Source organism: Pseudophryne corroboree, chromosome 4 (genome assembly GCF_028390025.1).
Source record: "Pseudophryne corroboree isolate aPseCor3 chromosome 4, aPseCor3.hap2, whole genome shotgun sequence".
NCBI classification, from domain to species: Eukaryota; Metazoa; Chordata; class Amphibia; order Anura; family Myobatrachidae; genus Pseudophryne; species Pseudophryne corroboree.
Window position 1 is genome coordinate 635453507 of NC_086447.1, and position 21405 is coordinate 635474911.

General features: G+C 42.9%; 1 protein-coding gene and 1 pseudogene across 1 annotated transcript in view; both read right to left on the minus strand.

The window, feature by feature from the left end:
• TIAM2 (TIAM Rac1 associated GEF 2) overlaps positions 1–21405 on the minus strand; it is a 1049207-nt gene that overhangs the window by 580504 nt on the left and 447298 nt on the right. The gene's annotated exons all lie outside the window — the stretch shown is intronic.
• LOC134913782 (5S ribosomal RNA) lies at positions 11256–11373 on the minus strand (annotated as a pseudogene).

Consider the following 21405-nt stretch of genomic DNA (forward strand, 5'->3'; position numbering starts at 1 on the left):
CTCTTTTCCATCGCTCTGTTGATCGGTGAGTGATTGACAGGAATGGGGCGTTTCTGGGAAGTAACTGACCGTTTTCCGAGAGTGTGCTAAAAAACGCAGGCGTGTCAGGTAAAAACGCAGGTGTGCCAGGGAAAGCGGGGGAGTGGCTGGCCGAACGCAGGGCGTGTTTGTGACGTCAAAACAGGAACTAAACAGACTGAAATTATCGCAAGGAAGGAGTAGGTCTTCAGCTACTCTGATACTGCTTGAAAAAAAATAACCCCGTTCTGCGATCCTTTCGGTCGCACTTCTGCTAAGCTAAGATACACTCCCAGAGGGCAGCGGCTTGGCGTTTGTACTGCTGCTAAAAGCAGCTAGCGAGAGATCAATTCGGAATGAGGGCCATAGTACTATCACATCCACCATCTGTCCCAGCCTGATACAACAAATTCCTGCATTTGCTCTTATAAAGCAAGCAAGGGACTCAATTGCTAGTACAAATAATGCAGGTGACAGTGGGCACCCTTGACGTGTGCCCCTAGACAGGGGAAAAGATTCTGACATGTATCCATTAACGGATACCCGTGCTGTTGGTAGAGCATACAGCATTTGAACCCATTTTATAAACCTGGGCCCAAATGAGAATTTTTCTAATACTGCCCATAAGTATCCCCTCTCTACAAAGTCAAAGGCCTTGGCCGTATCAAGTGATACGACCACTGCCCCTGACCCTTCTACATCACATCCCTGTAAATGGCAAAACAATCTGTGCAGGTTCTGCGTTGAAGATTTCCCTGGCATAAAGCCTGTATGATCGGGGTGGATAATAGTCAGTATTACTGAGTTTAAACGCATCGCTAGTACCTTGGCGATTATTTTAACATATGTTGTCAAAAGTGAAATGGGCCTGTATGACTCAGGGAAATTGGGGTCTTTTCCTATTTTAGGTAGTACAATAATAATTGCCTCTGTCATAGAGGAAGAAATAGACCCCCACTCATATAGTGCATTAAACAACTCCAGCAGATATGGAAGAGAAAATTCTCTAAATTTTTTATACACTTCCACAGGTATTCCATCCAATCCTGGGGCCTTAGACGCTGGAAGAGAAGAGATCACCGTCTCAATCTCCTCCAGCGTAAAAGGAGCTTCTAGTAGTTCTACCGCTTCCCCCGATAGAGTTGGGAGTTCAATATGTTCCAGATACTCCTGAAGCTGCTCTTCACTATATGAGACCTTGGAGGCATATATTGTTGAATAATAATTCCTAAATACATCTGCAATTTCTGATCTTGAATAACAATCCTGCCCATGAAGATTCCTAATACATTGGATAATATTATTATTATTATTATTATTATTATTATTATGATCCTCTCTAGCTAGAAAAGCCTGGTTTTTTCCCCGTCTCTGCTTGAAAATATTGTGCATGTCTAGTAAACAGTAATCTTAGTCTTGCTTTATCATATAGGCAATCAGACCACTCTCTTTGCACCTCCAACCAGGCTACCTTGTCACTAGACAATGCGGATCTTATATATTGGGATTCCATGTATTGGCATTGACGCTCAAGGCTAACCTCTTCTTTCCTTTTTTCCATCTTAATTTCTGCTATCTTAATAAATGCGCCTCTCATGCATGCCTTTAAGGCATCATGACGAATGGTCGGGTTTCTATATAAAATACTATCAGACCTGAAACTCTCCCATTCAGACGCCAGGTCCAAACCTGTACCCATCTGGGATACCCAGTATGGGTTCAGTTTACAAAAGGTAGCGCCATTATCATTCTTCAGGTTTATAGTTAGAACCACAGGAGAGTGGTCCGATATGCCCCTAGGCAAATACTATACTCACACTACCAGAGGAATCAAACAAGTTGAGACCAAGGCCAGGTCTATTCGTGACAGCGCGTGATATGATGTAGACTGGCATGAATATTTTAATGTGTAGGATTACGCATTCTCCATATATCCCTCTAATCCATTTCATCAATCAATATAGAAAAATGGTGTGCCAGATGATATTGCAATATCTGCATCCTGGCTTTGTCGCCATCTATCCAACCTGGCATCCATGACATTATTAAAATCCCCTATGCTTATCACCGGAGTGTCTGCTGATTGATACACGAAAAAAGCCGCCTGTTTCAGCACTTCATTATTATATGGGGGAGGAATATGCATAGCCAATATATGCAATAATTTCTGATTGACCATTGCTCGCAAAAAAAACAAACCTCCCAGCAGGATATATCCGGCTGGATTCCAGATGAAACTTCACAGATTTTTTTTACAAGGACTGCAACTCCTCTAGCATTATGTGAGAAGACTGAATGTAACATATCCATGCTTTTTTTTTCAAGGATAATATCTTATTTCCATACAGGTGCGTTTCCTTAAGACATAATACAGGTTGAGTATCTCTTATCCAAAATGCTTGGGACCAGAAGTATTTTGGATATCGGATTTTTCTGAATTTTGGAATAATTGCATACCATAATGAGATATCATGGTAATGGGACCCAAGTCTAAGCACATAATACATTTATGTTTCATATACACCTTATACACACAGCCTGAAGGTCATTTTAGCCAATATTTTTAATAACTTTGTGCATTAAACAGTGTGTGTGTAGATTCACACAATTCATTTATGTTTCATATACACCTTATACACACAGCCTAAAGGTCTTATAATACAATATTTGTAATAACTTTGTGTATTAAACAAAGTTTGTGTACATTGAGTCATCAGAAAATAAAGGTTTCACTATCTCACTCTCACTCAAAAAATTCTGTATTTCGGAATATTCCGTATTTCTGAATATATGGATATGGGATACTCAACCTGTATGTCTACTTTATGCTTGTTAAGTTTGGACATAACCAATGATATTTTTATCTTGTCATTGACCCCTCTCACATTACATCCCAACACTCTTATATTTCAAGTTTCCCCACTCATTTAACTATCCTTTTAATATGAGTTAACATTACACCCATGCTTCTCTTCTGGCCATCCTATGGAGCATTTTTCCATGTCTCATAATCTGTATAATTTAAAGAGGAGAAGCGAGAAGAGAGAGAGGAGAAAGGAGAGAGAAAAAAAAAATCAAAAACAAGACAAACCTATCTATATTCCCCTCCCCCCTCCCTGTATATCTACCACATCCTAAAATATACCTAATCCCCATCACCTCTCAATCTTTACAAAACGCCCCACCCATTCACATGGTGGTTGTAGGAAATTAGCCCTACAGCCATATTCAGCATGAAGTAAAAACTCCATGTTTTTAAGACATTAGATCCCTGATTTAACAGTTTACATATATTCAGCTACATGCTTCTTTTATCTTTCGGCCCAATGATTTCCAGTTATTTGCGCAATTCTTTACTGTCTTAACTGGAACAATTACTCCACAAGAAAAACAAGAAAAAAAAAGAAAAAAGAAGCAATCAACCAAACAAATGGATAACTAGACAATGCACATAAATCATTTTACACTTTCAAAGTCATATTGCCTCTGGCTGCCGACCCAGCCATTCCTCTGCATCTTTAGCAGAAAAAAAAATTGTGTACAATTATTATACACAATTCTCAGCCATGCTGGATATAGCATAGAATATTGAATATTCCTATCTCTGAGCTTGCGTTTAACTTGAAGAAATTGCTAACAACTTTTTTGCACTTCTTGCGCAAAGTCTGGATAAAAAGACACTGTGTGATTTTCAAATTGTACTGTGCCTTTAAGATGTGCTAAACAAAGAATGGCATATCTGTCCCTATAATGAAGTATACATAGTATTTGAGGTTGAATAGAGGCAAAATGCCCATCGTGTTCAACCTGTTTTAAGTTGTGATGATTCTACATACTTGCTAAATAATGTTTTATGACTAGTTAGCTACTATAACTCATGTTACCCCCGGATTAACCACGTTGATGTTTTAAGTATTATAACCTTGAATAGCTTTTTCTTTCAGAAATTTATCCATTTTTTAAATCCAATTGCAGAGTCCGCCATTACCACCTTCCCTGGCAGTGAATTCCACATCCTGATTGCCCTAACAGTGAAGAACCCTTTCCTCCGTTGCGTTCAGAACTTTCTTTCCTCCAGTCGCAGCGAGTGCCCACGTGTCCTAAACTGTGTTCTTTTAATAAATAATTCCTCTGATAACTCTTTGTGATGTCCCTTTACATATTTGAAGATATTAATAATATCTCCTCTTAGGCGCCTCTTTTCTAGTGTATACATATTCAGCCTAGTAAGTCTTTCCTTATAGTCCAGTCCTTCTAGGCCTTTAATCAATTTAGTAGCTCGCCTTTGAACACTTTCGAGTTCACTGATGTCTTTTTTATACAATGGTGCCCAAAACTGAACACAATATTCCAGGTGCGGACGTACCAATGCCTTATACAGCGGCATGATTACATCCAAGTCCCTTGTCTCAATTCCCCTTTTTTTTGCACGCTAGCACCTTACTTGTCTTCTTTACTGCGTTTTGACATTGTGTACGGTTATTAAGCCTATTATCAATGAATACCCCCTAATCTTTTTCCAACTCTGTTTCCCCTAGCCATTACCCATTTAATATGTAGGATGCAAGTTTGTTTTAAGTCCCAAAATGCATAACCTTGCATTTGTCTGTATTGAACCTCATTTTCCATTTAGACGCCCAGAGTTCAAGTTTAGATAGATCATTCTGCAAGGACTCCACATCCAATTCTGAATGAATTACCTTACACAGTTTAGTATCATCTGCAAAGATTGACACTGTGCTTTCCAGGCCTATTTCTAGGTCATTGATAAATATGTTGAACAGTAGTGGTCAGAGTACGGACCATTGTGGTATTCCACTGACTACTGGGGATCAGGTTGAGGACTTCCCATTGACCACTACTCGCTGTACCCTGCTATCCAACCAGCTGCTTATTCATGTGCAAATAGTTTTTCCTAGGCCAATCTCCATTAATTTGATCATCAGTCTCCTGTGGGGAACTGTATCGAAGGCTTTTGCAAAATCTACGAAGACCACATCCACTGCTTTTCCTTGATCAAGATTATTGTTCACTTCCTCGTAGAAGCTCATTAAGTTAGTCTGACATGACCTGTCCCTCACAAACCCATGCTGGTTCTTGCTAATAATTCTAGCAGACTTTAGATACTCCTGTATGACGTCCCTTAGAATTTCTTACAATATTTTCCCCACTATAGATGTTAAACTAACTGGTCTGTAGTTTCCCAGAAGATTTTTGGATCCCTTTTTAAATAATGGCACTACCTCAGCTATACGCCAATCCTTCGGTACCATGCCTGATCTAATTGAACTATTGAAAATCAAGTACAGGGGTCGTGCTAGTTGTGAACTAAGCTCCATGGGTGAAGTCCATCAGGACCAGGTGATTTATTAATCTTAATTTTGCTTAGTCTCTCCTGGACTACTTCTTCGCTTAAACAAGTATCTAACCATGAATCATTACTGTCACAATTGTTATGCTCTACTCCCACCATCAGTTCTTCACTGTTGAATACTGATGAAAAGAATTTGTTCAGTATTTCCGCTTTTATTTCATCATCATTTATAAATTCTTCTAATTCATCTTTTGATTGACCTATATTCTCCTTTTTTAACCTTTTACAGTTTATGTATTTAAAAAACTTTTTAGGATTGGTTTTACTCTCTATAGCGATTTGCTTTTCATTTTCCATTTTAGCTGCTCTTATTGCTTTTTTGCATTCATTATTACACTCCTTGTAATACTTGAAAAACTCCTCCTTTCCATTAGATTTAAATGCTTTGAAAGCCCGCTTTTTTTAATCCATTTCTGCCTTAACCTTCTTGTTAAGCCACATCGAATTGAGTTTAATACTCCTGCGTTTACTGCCCATGGGAATAAAGTTATGAATATTGCTATCCAGCAAGCCGTTTAAAACATCTCACATTTCCGAAGTGTTCTTGTTATTAAACAGAACCTCCCACTCTATATCGTTAAGTGCACATCGAAGCATACTGAAATTAGCCTTCCTAAAGTTAAAAGTTTTGGTGGAACCCCTGTAACTATGTTTCCTGAAACTGATGTCGAATGTGATCATATAGTGATCACTGTTACCCAAAGTCTCCCCAACTTTAGTGTTTGATATAATGTCCACATTATTAGTAATTACTAGATCCAGGGTAGTTTTACCCCTAGTTGAGTCCTCGACTAATTGAGACAAGTAGTGAACCCTAAACATATTTAAGAACCTGCTGCCCCTCGCTTTAGCACATGAATCATTACTCCAGTTTATATCCGGGTAATTAAAATCCCCAATCACAAGGATGTCCCCCAATCCCACAGCCATTTTGATTTGCTGCAATAGTAGTTCTTCCTCATGTATGCTAATATCCGGCTGTTTGTAGCACGCGCCTATGACTAGTTTTTTTTTCATCAATTCCCCCACTTGAGATTTCTACCCATAGTGACTCCACATTATTGCCAGTCTCCTCATAGATAACCTCCTTTAGGTATGGTTTAACATAAAGACATACACCTCCTCCTCTTTTGTTAGCCCTGTCCCTCCTAAAAAGAGAATACCCCTCCAAGTTAGCAACCCAGTCGTGAGAGTCGTCCCACCATGTTTCCGTAATACCTATAATGTCTTACTCAGCCTTTGATGCTAACAATTCCAATTCCCCCATTTTACCTGCTAGACTTCTTGCGTTTGGAAGCATACATTTTAGTTTATCGGTTCTTTATTTGTTTGTTTTCCTAAATATTTATCAAACTGGTTAACCAGTGCATCCGTAGAGTTACTGAGACAGACTGTCCTTCTCGCTCCCTCTCCAAACCCACTGTACTTAGTAATGCCCACCTTACTTTTCTCTTCGGTCAACCCAATGTTCCTGTCTAAATTCACTGCCCTGACAGTCCCTTAAGTCTCGTACAATATTTTCTATAGTCTGTAATGATGACACATAATTGTTATTATTTAATGCTTTAGCAATACCTTTCTTAACACCCTTAATAGAACCCATGTAAATACCCTTACTGGCTGCACTTTCCCTCCCCCCTTCACCACCCCCTTTTATCTCACTACCACCATCCCTACTATACTCGCTGCATGACCCATAGTTTCTAGCTAAACCCTCCCCCCAGGCTCCTAGTTTAAAAGCTCCTCCAACCTACTAACCATTCTAGTTTTTAGTTTCTGGCCTAAGTCCCTATAATCTTTCTTAAGGACATCCCACCTACCACTAACTTTGTCGTTAGTGCCAACGTGCACCAAGACCGCCGGGTCTTTCCCAGCCCCTCCCAACAATCTATCTACCCGGTCCGCGATGTGCCATACCCGAGCACCCGGGAGACAACTGACTGTACGGCGATCACGGTACCGGTAGCAGATTGCCCTATCTGCCTTCCTAATGATAGAGTCCCCTACCACCACCATCTGCCTGGGCGCCTCTCTAGCTTTCATCCCATCTGAGCCAGAGGGACCACTCCTCCGGTTGCTAGAGTGAGCAGTTTCCTCCAGCTCCGTCATTTTGTCGCTATCATCCACCGAATCTTCGTCCAATTGAGCAATAAATGTTCTCGCGGGGGCCCCTGGCACTGGAGGCATTGCTGGTAGTCTATGGGCCCACTCCACTGAGAAGTGACTGCTAAAATCCTCTTGTGTAAACAGATGAGTTAACCAATCTTCAAGAAATTTTTCAGGTGCTGACCCCTCTGCTCTTTTGGGGAGTCAGACAATTCGTATATTATAGCGTCTGAGCAGCTCCTCCATATCTTATAATCTTGCCTGTATAGCTGTGACCTGGGTTACCAGGCCCCCAACTTTTTTCAAGGTACGGAGCTATCCTCCAGGTTGGAAATGTGCCCTTCCATTTCACCCACTCTCTCCCTTATATTTTGTATACCTTGGTGCAGCAGGGAGACATCTGCCTGCACCTGGCCGATTTTATCTGTATCTTTGTTCAGATGCCATAACAGCTTGAAGGATTTGTTGTGTATGGATAGGATTATTACCACTTTCTGATATTGATTCTGGTTTTGAGGGAGAAGAAGGGTTTGATGCGCCTCGTGAAGGAGGCTGTGATGATCTTGCATATTTCTCCAGCTTTGCGGCTGCAGCAGCTGCTGTTCTTGTCTTCCCCATTTTAATATTAGTAGGTTATTAACCCGTGAGAGCACTTTAGTGATATCGAGTAGTAATCTCTTGAGGCAGTTTTGGTGATAAACTGCAATAACCAGAGCGAGCTAGATCGTTTCGTGTAACTCTGACAATAGCAGAAGAAGCCAGCTCTCTTCTTTTCAAGCCATAATTTTACACTGCAGATATACTAAGTGCTGAGTGCTTCAAAAACAAGATGTATGTTGTACTTGACCGACCTTATGCCAGCTAACATTCTGCTGTGCTGGTGAAAGAATTTCCATTTATGTCCTGTATCAATGTCCCACTCCCACAGAGTGTACACTGTTATTTGCTCTCCTCATTAAGGTTTATTATATTAAAGTGTTGTTTTCTCAAAAATGATAAATGATAAAAAGTCACATTAGGCCTGAAAGCCAGAAGTCATACTGAAAGCTGAATTATTCAGAGACAAAAATGAGAATTTACTCACCGGTAATTCTATTTCTCTTAGTCCGTAGTGGATGCTGGGAACTCCGTAAGGACCATGGGAATAGACGGGCTCCGCAGGAGACTGGGCACTCTAAGAAAGAATTAGGACTACTGGTGTGCACTGGCTCCTCCCTCTATGCCCCTCCTCCAGACCTCAGTTAGGGAAACTGTGCCCGGAAGAGCTGACACAATAAGGAAAGGATTTGGAATCCCGGGTAAGACTCATACCAGCCACACCAATTACACCGTACAACTCGTGATACTATACCCAGTTAACAGCATGAATAACAACTGAGCCTCACGAACAGATGGCTCATAACAATAACCCTTTAGTTAGGCAATAACTATATACAAGTATTGCAGACAATCCGCACTTGGGATGGGCGCCCAGCATCCACTACGGACTACGAGAAATAGAATTACCGGTGAGTAAATTCTTATTTTCTCTGACGTCCTAGTGGATGCTGGGAACTCCGTAAGGACCATGGGGATTATTCCAAAGCTCCCAAACGGGCGGGAGAGTGCGGATGACTCTGCAGCACCGAATGAGCAAACTCAAGGTCCTCCTCAGCCAGGGTATCAAACTTGTAGAATTTTGCAAACGTGTTTGATCCCGACCAGGTAGCAGCTCGGCAAAGTTGTAAAGCCGAGACCCCTCGGGCAGCCGCCCAAGAAGAGCCCACCTTCCTCGTGGAATGGGCTTTGACTGATTTAGGATGCGGCAGATCCAGCGAGCAATAGTCTGCTTAGGCACCACAATAGGTTGGTTCAAATGAAACGCTGATACCACCACTGGTTGCTTTTTCTCCCCAAACATAATACCCTTTTTAGTGGTACCTGGGTTAATGTCAGAAATGTGCAACACGTTTTTCATTGCCGTAATCATGCAACGGATGGCCCTAGTGGAATGTACATTAGTCTCGTCGTCGTCGACACTGGAGTCAGACTCCGTGTCGACATCTGTGTCTGCCATCTGAGGTAGCGGGCGTTTTTGAGCCCCTGATGGCCTTTGAGACGCCTGGGCAGGCACTGGCTGAGAAGCCGGCTGTCCCACAGCTGTTATGTCATCGAACCTTTTATGTAAGGAGTTGACACTGTCGGTTAATACCTTCCACATATCCATCCACTCTGGTGTCGACCCTGCAGGGGGTGACATCACATTTATCGGCACCTGCTCCGCCTCCACATAAGCCTCCTCATCAAACATGTCGACACAGCCGTACCGACACACCGCACTCACACAGGGAATGCTCTGACTGAGAACAGGACCCCACAAAGTCCTTTGGGGAGACAGAGAGAGAGTATGCCAGCACACACCACAGCGCTATATAAACAGGGATTTACACTACACAAAGTGATTTTCCCTATAGCAGCTATAATATACAGTTTTGCGCCTAAATTTAGTGCCCCCCCTCTCTTTTTTACCCTATTGAGCCTGGAAACTGCAGGGGAGAGCCTGGGGAGCGTCCTTCCAGCGGAGCTGTGAAGAGGAAATGGCGCCAGTGTGCTGAGGGGAGATAGCCCCGCCCCTTTTTCGGCGGGCTTCTCCCGCTCTTTTATTAATATTATGGCAGGGGATTTTTACACATATATAGTTTATTAGACTATATTATGTGTTTTTTTGCCATTTTAAAGGTACTCTAATTGCAGCCCAGGGCTCCCCCGTCCCCCCCCCCCAGCGCCCTGCACCCATCAGTGACCGGAGTATGTGGTGTGCATAGGGAGCAATGGCGCACAGCTGCAGTGCTGTGCGCTACCTTAATGAAGACCGGAGTCTTCAGCCGCCGATTTCCAGGACGTTCTTCTTGCTTCTGGCTCTGCAAGGGGGACGGCGGCGCGGCTCCGGGACCAGACGACCGAGGCTGGGCCTGTGTTCGATCCCTCTGGAGCTAATGGTGTCCAGTAGCCTAAAAGCCCAAGCTAGCTGCAAGCAGGTAGGTTGGCTTCTCTCCCCTAAGTCCCTCGTAGCAGTGAGTCTGTTGCCAGCAGATCTCACTGAAAATAAAAAACCTAATAAATACTTTCTTTACTAGAAGCTCAGGAGAGCCCCTAGTGTGCAACCAGCTCGAGCCGGGCACAGATTCTAACTGGGGTCTGGAGGAGGGGCATAGAGGGAGGAGCCAGTGCACACCAGTAGTCCTAATTCTTTCTTAGAGTGCCCAGTCTCCTGCGGAGCCCGTCTATTCCCATGGTCCTTACGGAGTTCCCAGCATCCACTAGGACGTCAGAGAAATGCATATTATGTTTGACCAACCTTATGCCAGCTAGCGTTTCACTGTGCAGGTAGCTGGGGAGGTTTCAATAACTGTCCAGTATCTATGTCCCAGAAAAGCAGGGCTATACCCCAATATCCGTGCCTGCACCGCTGGAGCTTGTGCAAAATCAGCTGCAGTACCTAGTAGCATACACTCCAGCTCTTAAGCAGCTCAGCCAGCGGGGAGCACTCCCTCTCCCTCCCAGTACAGCAAACCTGTGTCTGGCATCCTCCAGTAAGCTGTTCAGCAGCCACAGTTTTGGTAACCTCCGCAATGCTGCCGCCTTCAGAGTCCGGCTTCAGCCGCCGCTCTCGGCACCTTCCGCCACTCAGGCCGCCTGACCCGCTCTCTTCCGACAGAGACCGCAGAGCACCATGATGTCCAGGAGATCCAGCACCCGCAAGCGCCCCCCCCCCCCCGACCTACTACACCGGGTATTCCCTGGTGGTCTCCCACCAGGTACTGGCTTGGCCCTAAACTGTATAGCTTCCAAGATCGGACGAGATTGGGCATATGCAGTATGGTATGGTAGTAGGTCTTTGATGTTTCAATAAGAGTATCTCCTGAATCATTGATGACAGTTCATGAAAATAAGATTTTGGTGTTAGGCAATAAATGAAAACCTACCAGTTGAGAAACTGCCATAGGTTAAAGTGATTTATTGGCTCACCAATGAGAGTCCAGAAAATGTAAGCAAGATACGTATAATAAAACATGACAACCTGACCCTTGATCAGTGTGAGAAAGCAGTTTAGGAACCGAGCAAGAGACTAGAACCTTGGAAGAAGGATACCTCATTTCAGTCAGCATTTGAGCAAAATGAAATAAATTCAGCAAAGACAGACAAGACTTTGTCTCTGGTTACATATTTAAGTGGAATATCCAGCCTCAATTCAATCCCTACAGAAAACCACAAGGGGATTATAGCTAATCTGAAATCGAATCATTGGCAGGTGAAGAATCTACACAAGAACAAGAAGGCTCATCTGAACTCCTGTACAGGGGTGACAACATGTACAGTGAGTTCTCTTTTTCAGGGAGAGGATAGCAGACCAGAGGAAAGTACAAAGCAAGAGGAAGAAAAGGAGAGGGGGCAAGAAACACAGAAAGATGGGATACCCCAAGAACATCCCAATACCTGATGAGAATGAATCGGAAAAAAAGGAATCCCCCTCCAACAGATCACCTTCAAATAGTTAACTTGTCTGAGAAGGAACTATCCAATAAACAATTGATGTTCTGAGCAAGGCTCTCTCTTTTTCTCCCACAGAGTCTTTTAATAATATGTGTGGGAAAAAGACTTGAGATTGTTTGGGAGAAAGTTACTGTTTAAAAAAATATTTTCACAACATCATGACACTGTAACTGATGCCACTTCCCAGCAAGTAATAACCACACTATCTGCAGAATTAGAAGCCCTCGAGACACTTGAGGATCTACAAGGAGAATCCTTCACAGGATCACAGAACACTAGTTCAATATGACCTTTGTGTAAAGCCAAATTGACATTTTCTCCACAAGACAGCCTAAGCCCTGAGGTACAGGTCTTTTTAGACATGGTATCACGTGAATTTGATGCAATACACATGAGAAACATAACCAGACCTGAACCCAGGAATTCAAATCTCAAAAGAAGAGCCCTAAAAGATATCCAGTCATGGAATGACGTGGAAAATCAAACCCTCTGACAAGGGCAATATCGTCCTGTGGCTCATAGAGATGTATATTACAGAAGCCAATAGACAACTAAATGATGCCTCATGTTAGCGCAAACTTTTCTCTAACACCACAGAAGACTTTACACACGTTTACACGATTGATCAAAGGCTTGGGATCAGGGCATTATCACAAAACATGAACTACAATATCTGTCAGTGACAAATCCCAAAACACCAACTTTCTACCTTCTACCGAAGGTCCACAAGAATACTGACCAACCCCCAGGGAGACTTATCGTTTCAGGATTGGGGGATCTATCAGAACAGCCAAGTAGAATACTGGACCTCCATTTGAGAGAATATGTACTTGCACTACCCTCTTACCTGAAGGACAACTCGGATGTCCTCAAAAAATTCCCATGACATCAAGATGGAGGTCAGCTATCTATTAGTCACCTTAGATGTGGAAGCGCTATATACCAGTATAGACATCGAGACAGGTAGAACTGTCACCAAATACTTCTGGGGTGGTGGGAGACTGAACGAGTATTCCAAGAAACCAATAATAAGTACATTACACATGTGTTGAGCTGGCTTCAATATATAAATGATATCATTATCCTTTGTTATGGCAGCAAAGTACTGTTCAAGGAATTTATGTCCTAATTAAACAACTACAACCTTAAAATCAGGTTGACACACACCATCAGCCCGGATAAAGAATCATTCCTGGACCTTTATATCTACAAGGTGACTTATGGTATGTTGGCAACTGAACAGATTCGAAAGGAGACAACTACTAACAGTATACTACTCCAAACGAGCTCTTATTTTCTGCCGACCTTGGAAAATACACCCAATGGAGAATTTATCTGACTCAGAAGGAACTGAACAGAAGATAAAACATTCAGCTTCCAGAGCAAAGAACTTACTACTCATCTCATGGACCACATACAGTATGTAGCAAAAGATTACTCAAAAGTGCACATAAAATGGTCACCCAGACTGATTTAGAAACACACTAATTTTTGCCAACAAACCAACCCAAAAGAAGGAGAATACCAAACTCAGATTTGTTGGCACCTTTTGCAATGAGTGGCGAGAATTAAGGGATGCTATACAAAAACACTATCCTATTCTACAACTGGAACCTGACCTAACTGCACAACCAGATCCAAAGGATCAGAAGAGCTGGCGGAGATCAAAAAACCTTTGAGATCATTTAGTACAGAGTCACTTTGTGAAACATCCCAGAAGACTGGACAAGAATACTGGTACTTTCCCCTGTGGTTTATGCAAAGCATGCTCATACATTCTCAGAAACAACACAGTGGAAGATAATTATGGGCAAAAGCTAAACATCAAACATTATTTCAACTGCAACACTGGTAGGGTCATCTATTGCCTGGTATGTACCTGTGGTCTGAAAAACATGGGCATGACGACATGAGCTCTTAAGCACAGGATTTTGGAACATACCGGCAATATACGAAATGCAACCTCTTATCTAACTAAAATGAGGAAATTAACATCGGTAGCCAGACATTTCCATACACATCATCTTGACTCTACCAAAGACATGAAGGTTTTTGGCTTAGAGCAGATACACCTGGGAATCAGAAGAGGTATCATAACACATGCTGTGGAAAGAAAGCAACTGGACCCTCCATTTGGGGGTCTTAAACAAGAAGGTCTCAATTAAATGATTAATCATACATTTTTTAATCTGAACTTTTACTGCTGTAGTCAAAAAACATTGATCACAAGTACATCACACTATTACCTACCTTACATACCCACTTCATTTGTCACATGTACAATCACTTTCACACTGAGCTAACCCTAATGTGTTTACAGGTTTCGCATCACAATTTAGGTGACACGTACCTTAGACCGTACAATACCCATTTTTTCAGCATTTAATTGGTTTTCCATCCATTTCATATCACTCTGAGATTATTACCCTACATTTCATACCTTTTCAGCCCTTGTCACCAAGGCCCTCCCCCCCCCCCCCCCCCCCCCCCCTTTCATTGCTCACCTTCTCCCCTGTTTGTGCATTGGGCCTAATTCAGACCTGAACGTAGCAGCAAATTTGTTAGCAGATGGGCAAAACCATGTGCACTGCAGAAGGGGATGGAAGGGACGGGGGGGGGGGGGGGGGGGGGGGGGGGGGGGGGGCGGAGCCACATATAACATGTGCAGAGAGAGTTAGATTTGGATGGCTTATACGGTTTCTGTGCAGGGTAAATACTGGCTGCTTTATTTTTACACTGCAATTTCGATTTCATTTTGAACACACCACACCCATGTCTAACTCTCTCTGCACATGTTATATCTACCCCCCTGCAGTGCACATGGTTTTGCCCATCTGCTAACAAATTTGCTGCTACGATCAGGTCTGAATTATTTTTCACCTTAGCCCTCTGCAGTCTTCATCACATTTGCCCTATTTATAGGAGCCATCATGTTTATAGAGGCACACACGTTTGACAGAACACTTACCCTTGCAGACTTCAGGCCTTTTAACCCCCCACCTGTAATACAGGCACGTGTATTTGCACATCCTAATTATGTCTATCAACCATCAAAGTACTCTCACTTAAACTGGGCAAATACATTAGTACTTCTATTTAACGGTTATCTTTAACTTACTGAAAGTTTCCACTTTGTCAAGCATAATGTCCGCGTTGTCTTAAACATCCCCTCAGCCATTTTACATGGAGTTTTTATCCAAATTGAACCTCTTTCTGACCTCCATGTACAGTGCTAACTCTTACTTATTCAACTTGAAAGGTAAAATAGAAGTACCCACATGGGTTGCTTAGCAACTGAGTAACAGGAAGGTAACACGGACATTTTGGAGGCGTTACTTCACCACCCAGCATCTACGACTACTAAGCAAAGGGAGTTGCGGGGTTAGAGCACCACACACCCCGCTAGGACCAATTAAACAGTGTTCGTCAATTTCCAGTGAAGCATTAAAGGCACCACTGTGAATGGTAGTGACAGGAAGTGAGCAAGCCCGTGATCACGGGCAAAATGCATCTTCTCGGTGGCTGCAGCAGCAGGACCAGCTCAGCACACCCACCAGCAAAAGCGGGACCGGCATTTGACCCCTTCCCATTAAGGTATAGACGGACCACCCGCGCTCTGCAGCACACTATATCCCGACCTCCCAGCCGGGGTCGGTTTCATTCACACTTCAGCAATGTTTACCCCTCCAACTCACCTCTGCCCGAAAATGTTTTCACGGAGCTCACCACACGCCATTTCTAGTATGGGTAAACATATACCGCTTTAACTAGCATTTCTAATTGTTGCTTAGCCTACACTTTATGGCATATATCTCTAACCTACTGGCAACCTACAAACTCTCTGTGATCGTATTGTTATTTTTTCATTCCACAGAAATAACTTTGTTGCAATCGTAAAACTGTTACTTTGTGGGATCATTTAGAGGAAATATTGTTTTGAACTTGTAGCCAATGCCACTGTATTAGATCCTGCACATATCCTGGTAACCATTTGTCTTGTTAAATTGCATTTACCATATAAGGGACCTCTATTAAACTTATCTTGCTTACACTTTCTGGACTCTCATTGGTGATCCAATAAAACCCTCTACCTACCGCAGTTTCTCAACTGGTAGGCTCTCATTTACACCAAAACCAGATCCATCCTGAACATCTCTGAAAAATCTTATTTTCATGAATTCTCATCAATGATTCAGGAGATATGCTTACTGAAACATCAGTGACCCCATAATGACAACGTGAAAAAAGTTTTGGGTAGATTTTAGAAAATGTATTAAATATAAAAAACTAAAAATCACATGTACATTACATAAGTATTCATAGCCTTTGCCATGAAGTTCAAAATTGAGCTCAGGTGCATCTTGCTTCCACTGATCATTCTTGAGATGTTCCTACAGCTTAACTGGAGTCCACCTGTGGTTGTCACGAACCGGGTAATTTCTCGTCAATACTAACCTTCTAAATGCCTCCTGAAACTGTCCCAGCATTCCAAGCCCGGATTCCATCTGTGCTGTCTGCGTGCAGCACGCTGCATCCCATTGTCTCAGGTCTCCTCACTGTGATTCTGGCAGCACCAGGGTTAAGTTTCACATGCAGGTTACAAACAGACTTTCCATCCAAAAGCTAACATGGGTGCAGCCATGTTTTCTTAATCACGTTACCTTTCAGCCTATCAGCTGCACTCTGCTCTCAGCCTGATTACCCAGCAGCTGTACTCTGGTCTCTGGTTAATTGCCCAGCCAATACCTGCTTCCCAGCAGGTATAAATATCCTGTTCCTGGGCTGGGAAGTTGTCAGTGCTTCAATGGTCATCCCAGTGATAGAAGTCTCTCCTGTTTGTGTTGATTGCCGCCTGCAAAACTCCACTAGAGACTGGCACCAATTCCTATCCTCACGGTGCAGCCTGACTCCGCAGTATCCTAATATTGCACCCTGCGTTTGAACAGATTACTTGCACACCGGCTCTCAGCATTCCAGCTTCCAGCGGTGCCCTGTCTCAGTATTAGTAATCTGCGCACTCAAGCATCTCCAACATATTCTTCACTCTCAAGCTACATTAGTGTGCTCCTGCACTAACCACTCAGCTCTCCTATTAGACCAGTCCCATCTGGTAACACCCGGCAGTTTACAGTCACTAGCTTCCGCTTTCCATCTGCTACCTAATGCATAGGTGTTGGTAAGGACATACCATCTCCAAGTCCTTAAAGACTGTTCCTACGTTATACCACACCTAAAGACTGCCTGTATGCACTCCTGAGAACTGTGACTTATATTCAGTGATCATATTGCCAACTGCCGACATATACGTGTGAGCTGAGTTTCAATAAACCTTTTAAACTTATCCTCTGTTGTCGTGGTCACGCCTTCGGGTTTGGTGCTGCAGGTCCACACGTAGGTCTAGGGGTCCTATCTCACCACCCAAGTTTACATACACCTCAGCCCCTACAACTGAGGCATCCCACAGCTGACACCAACCCTCAGTTGTGACAGTGGTAAATTCAGTTGATTGGGCATGATTTGGAAAAGCACACACCTGTCTATATAAGGTCCCACACGTGACTGTGCATGTCTGAGCACAAACCAAGCATGAAGTCAAAGGAATTGTCTGTAGACCTCCAAGACATGATTGTCTCAAGGCACAAATCTGGGGAAGGGTACAGAAAAATATCTGCCGCTTTGAAGGTCCCAATGAGCACAGTAGCCTCCATCATCCATAAATGGAAGAAGTTCGGAAACCAACAGGACTCTTCCTAGAGCTGGCCGGCCATCTAAACTGAGCAATCGGGGAAGAAGGACCTTAGTCAGGTAGGTGACCAAGAACTCGATGGTCACTCTGTCAGAGCCACAGAAATCCTCTGTGGAGAGAAAAGAACCATCTCTGATGGAATACCATCTCTGCAGCAATCTACCAATCAGGCCTGTATGGTAAAGTGGCCAGACGGAAGCCACTCCTTAGTAAAAAGCACATGGCATCCATCCTGGAGTTTGCCAAAATGCATCTGAAGGACTCTCAGACCATGAGAAACAAAATTCTCTGGTCTGATGAGAAAAAGATTGAACTCTTTGGCGTGAATGCCAGGCATCATGTTTGGAGGAAACCAGGCACCGGTCATCACCAGGCCAAAACCTTCCCTACAGTGAAGCATTGTGGTAGCAGCAGCATGCTGTGGGGATGTTTTTCATTGACAGGAACTGAGAGACTAGTCAGGATAGAGGGAAAGATGAATGCAGCAATGTACAGAGATATCCTGGATTAAAACCTACTGCAGAGAGCTCTTGAGCTCAGACTGGGTCGATGGTTCATCTTTCAGCAGGACAACGACCCTAAGCACACAGCCAAGATATGAAAGGAGTGGCTTCAGAATAACTCTGTGAATGTCCTTGAGTGGCCCAGCCAGAGCACAGACTTGAATCTGATTGAACATCTCTGGAGATATCTGAAAATGGCTATGCACCGACGCTTACCATCCAACCTGATGGAGCTTGAGAGGTGCTGCAAACAGGAATGGGCAAAACTGGACAAAGATAGTTGTGCCAAGCTTGTGGCATCATATTCAAAAAGACTTGGGGTTATAATTGCTGCCAAAGGTGCATCAACAAAGTATTGAGCAAAGGCTTATGTACATGTGATTTCTTAGTTTTTTTATTTTTAATTAGAGATGTGCACCGGACATTTTTCGGGTTTTGTGTTTTGGTTTTGGATTCGGTTCCGCGGCCATGTTTTGGATTCCGACGCGTTTTGGCAAAACCTCCCTTAAACATTTTTGTCGGATTCGGGTGTGTTTTGGATTCAGGTGGGGTTTTTTTTCAAAAACCCCTCAAAAACAGCTTAAATCATAGAATTTGGGGGTAATTTTGATCCTATAGTATTATTAACCTCAATAACCATAATTTCCACTCATTTCCATTCTATTCTGAACACCTCACAATATTATTTTTAGTCCTAACATTTGCACCGAGGTCGCTGGGTGACTAAGCTAAGCGACCCAAGTGGGCGGCACAAACACCTGGCCCATCTAGGAGTGGCACTGCAGTGTCAGACAGGATAGCACTTTAAAAAATAGTCCCCAAACAGCACATGATGCAAAGAAAAGCGAAAAAGAGGTGCACTGTGGTCGCTAGATGGCTAAGCTAAGCGACACAAACACCTCAATATCACAGGAATCATTCTAATCAATGGTATTATTGGTCCAAATCACTGGAAGAATATGTCAAAATCACAGGAATTATTCATTCTAATCAATGGTATTATTGGTCCAAATCACTGGAAGAAAATGACAAAATCACAGGAATTATTTGTTCTAATCAATGGTATTATTGGTCCAAATCACTGGAAGAAAATGACAAAATCACTGGAATTATTTGGCAAGATCACTGTAATTAATAATTATAAATCACTGATATTAATTGGTAAAATCTCGCTATCGCCTGCCTAGTAAAGTGGAATATAGATGGGATTTTGTACCGGGGACACAATAACTTAATCAATTGTCAAAATCCCAATGCACTAATGGCGGAAAACGGGCGCACGTCTAACAGCGCACTGATTATACTGAGAACTGATTATACTGAGAACTGATTATACTGAGCACTGATTTTACTGAGCACTGATTTTACTGAGCACTGATTTTACCGAGCACTGATGATACTACGGAGAACTGAGCAGCGATTTTACAGAGCACTGATGATACTACGGAGAACTGAGCAGCGAGAACAGCACTGGACTACTGTACTGTAGTATACTGGTCACCACAATGCAGCACTGACACCGAGCACAGATATTAAGCACTGATCAGGATACTAGAAGTGACACGGTGCAGCAAGATAATGCTATGGCCTACTGTACTGTACTAGTATATACTGGTGATCACCACAATGCAGCACTGTACTACTATATACTGGTGGTCACAACAATGCAGCACAGATACTGAGCACTGATTAGGATACTAGAAGTGACACAGAGCCGCAAGATACAGCAATGGCCTACTTTACTGTACTGCTATATACTGGTGGTCAACACAATGCAGCACTGTACTACTATATACTGGTGGTCACCACAATGCAGCACAGATATTGAGCACTGATCAGGATACTAGAAGTGACAGAGCAGCAAGATACAGCAATGGCCTACTGTACTACTATATACTGGTGGTCACCACAATGCAGCACTGTACTACTATATACTGGTGGTCACCACAATGCAGCACAGATATTGAGCACTGATCAGGATACTAGAACTGAGTCTGACACGGAGCTGCAAGATACAGCAATGGCCTACTGTACTGTACTACTATATACTGGTGGTCACCACAATGCAGCACTGTACTACTATATACTGGTCACAACAATGCAGCACAGATATTGAGCACTGATCGGGATATTAGAACCGAGTCTGACACGGAGCTGCAAGATACAGCAATGGCCTACTGTACTGTACTACTATATACTGGTGGTAACCACAATGCAGCACACTGCGCACAGATATTGAGCTTTTCAGGCAGAGAACGTAGCCACGTCCTCTCCACTCAATCTACAATGCACGAGTGAAAATGGCGGCGACGAGTGGTTCTTTATATGGAATACGAATCTCGCGAGAATCCGACAGCGGGATTATGACGTTCGGCCTCGTTCGGGTTAACCGAGCAAGGCGGGAAGAACCAAGGCTTCCTCGGACCCGTGAAAACCACGTGAAGTTCGGGAGGGTTCGGATCTCGACGAACCGAACCCGCTCATCTCTATATTAATACATTTTCAAAAAAACTTTTTTCACGTTGTCATTATGGGGTATTGTATGTATAATTTTGAGGACAAAATTTAATTTATTCCATTTTGGAATAAGGCTGTAACATAACAAAATGTGGAAGAAGTGAAGCACTCTAAATACTTTCCGGATGCAGTGTATATGTTCCTTTCTCACTGCATATTACACAAATTAGGGAGTTGGGTTGTGAATGACTTAACATTTATTATATTCTGCTGCCTAAACACCAACACTGATCCTATATGTTTATGCTCTTATTAGAAGACTATAATTTTTTGTAATCTAATAAAGGTTATGTTTTAATCTCTACATATTACTATCCAGATAAAAAAATAATGTTTCTCTTACGTCCTAGAGGATACTGGGGTCCACATTAGTACCATGGGGTATAGACGGATCCACCAGGAGCCATGGGCACGTTAAGAAATCAATAGTGTGGGCTGGCTTCTCCCTCTATGCCCCTCCTACCAGACTCAGTTTAGAAAATGTGCCCGGAGGAGCCGGTCACACTTTGGAGAGCTCCTGAAGAATTTTCTACTTTTATTTTCAATGTTTGTTATTTTCAGTCAGGGCTGTTTAGGCAACAACCTGACTGCTTCGTGGGACTTAGGGT